Genomic DNA, 2,500 nt, shown 5'->3' on the forward strand with positions numbered 1-2,500 from the left:
GGGACAAGACACGGGCGCGGGGGGGGGGGGGGGCAACGGAGGGAGATGTCGGCGGAAAAGGGCAACGCGCGCAATCTCCTGCCCTGAGTGCCCGGAGGAAAGCTGGCGAGTCGCCGTGCGGCCGGGGTGGGGGGGGGCGCGCCGGGGGGGGGGGGGGGGGGCGGGCGCGAAGATTCCGCCTCGGCTCCCAGAGGCGCGCGGAACCCCGAGGCTTCGGAACGGAACGGGGGTCGGGGCGTGGCGGGGGGGGGGGCGCGCGGGGGGGGTGGGGGGGGCGCGAAGATTCCGCCTCGGCTCCCAGAGGCGCGCGGAACCCCGAGGCTTCGGAACGGAACGGGGGTCGGGGCGTGGCGGGGGGGGGGGCGCGCGGGGGGGGTGGGGGGGGCGCGAAGATTCCGCCTCGGCTCCCAGAGGCGCGCGGAACCCTGAGGCTTCGGAACGGAACGGGGGTCGGGGCGGGGTGGGGGGGGGGGCGCGCGGGGGGGGTGGGGGGGGGCGCGAAGATTCCGCCTCGGCTCCCAGAGGCGCGCGGAACCCCGAGGCTTCGGAACGGAACGGGGGTCGGGGCGGGGTGGGGGGGGGGGCGCGCGGGGGGGGGTGGGGGGGGGGGCGCGAAGATTCCGCCTCGGCTCCCAGAGGCGCGCGGAACCCCGAGGCTTCGGAACGGAACGGCCCCGGCCGGGGAACGTGAGGGAACAAGCAGGCTTGGCGGCGGCGAAAAGGCGGGCGGGGGGGGGGGGGGGGCGCGGGGGGGGCCGGCGGGCGGACGGCGCGAGAACCGATTAAAAAAAAAAAAAAAGGCGCGAACGGCGCGGGTTCGCACACAAGCACCCTCCGCTGCCTTGTTGGGGGGGGGGGGCGGGGGGCGCGCGCCAGGCGCGGTATCACGGGTTGTTGGCGGGCCAGTGCCGCCCTGCCCCGCTGACGGCGCCTGTGTGGAGTGTGTGTTTGTGTGCGCGCGTGCCCCGCCCCGGGGCCCCCCTGCTGCCTCGGGGCGCCGGTCAGCCCGGGGTCAGGGATTTCTGCTGAGGCGGGGCGTTGGAAGCAGTGCGAGGGGAGCAAGGCAGGCACCAGGAAAGGGAGGGGGTAAGGGGCGGCAGCGGCCAGGCAAGAAGAAAGAAAGAAAGGAAGAAAGAGGAAAAGAAAGAAAGGAATAAAAGGCAGACAGACAGACAGACAGACAGACAGACAAGACCTAGAGACCTAGATTCGTAAGTGAGCACCTTCCCCTGCTGTAGGACCGCGTGCCGGGGCGGGGCGGGGCGGGGGGGGGGGGGGGCACCGCGCTCCCACACAGAAAACCGAGAAAAATCAGCAAGGCAGGAAAAGGAGGGGAAAAGACGCGCGTGCTCGGAAACGCAAAGAAACAAGAGCAAACCCGAAAAACAACACGACCCCAAAAAGAAGCGAGCGGAACCCCTTGCCCCGAAAGAAACGAACAAACAAACAAGCGAAGCGCTCGAGCCGGGGGGGGGGGGGGGGGGGGCGGACGACCGGGGGTGCGCGGCGGGCCGTCCCGGTAGCGGCCGGCGCAGCGGGTCCGCCGTGGCAGCGGCCGGCCCACGCCCCCGGGCCTGGGAGGCTGCCTTGGCGGCGGCCAGAGGGTCTACCGGCTCCGGGAGTCTCGGAGGGGCGAGCCGGTCGACGCGGCTCCGCTGGGTCTCGCGGAGGCGAGCAGGTCGACCTGGATCCGGGGGTCGCGGAGGGGCGAGCTGGTCGACCGGGCTCCGCGAGGCTGCCTGGGGCGCGCGGCGTGCCGGTCTACCCGGCTCCGGGCTTGGGGCTCGGCCAGCCGGTCGACCGGGCTCCGGGAGGCGCGAGGAAGTGGCAGGCCGTCTCCCGGGTCCGCCTCCCACGCTGTCAGCAGGTCTACCCGGCTCCGGCGAGACTTGGCCGCCCTTCGGGGTGGTGACCGGTAGACCTGTTTCCCCCGGCTTTCCTCTGGAGCGGCGAAAGGGGTCGCTCTGCGTCGCTGCCTCCAGTTACGTCATCGTAGACGTGGGCCATTCCCGCGCCCCTCCCCGGTAGGAGGGGCGGGTGTCCTTTGGCTCTCCGGCGCCGCCTGACTTAGCGGTACGACTGTAGGGGAGAGAGGTGAGCAACCACTCACCTTCCGGAGACTGGCTCCCGGGCGCCCCCTGCGCATGCAGCCGACTTGCGAGAGGGGTGAGGCGGCCTGTGAGGGCAGGCAGGAGCGGTCCCGTCCCGGTTCTCTCCACCGGAGCGCGCTTGGTGCGGCGGCCTCCCGGCAGCTCCCTGGCAGCCCCGCGAGCGTGTCCCAGGTGCCAGGAAGCGCGGAGAGCGGGCTCGCCGGCGGCTAGTGGCTGGAGCGCGGGTTGGCCCGGCGAGAGCGAGAGTGAGAGCGAAGGGGGGCACGGGGGTGCCCCGTGCGGCTCCGGCTTCGGGGTTCTCCGCCGCAGGCAGCGCGGGGCGATGCCAGCGCTCCGGCTGCCGATCCCATCCCTACCCGCACGCAGCGCCCGCTGAGGCGTCCCGGGAC

This window comes from Dromaius novaehollandiae, unplaced genomic scaffold (assembly GCF_036370855.1).
Source record: "Dromaius novaehollandiae isolate bDroNov1 unplaced genomic scaffold, bDroNov1.hap1 HAP1_SCAFFOLD_134, whole genome shotgun sequence".
NCBI lineage: Eukaryota > Metazoa > Chordata > Aves > Casuariiformes > Dromaiidae > Dromaius > Dromaius novaehollandiae.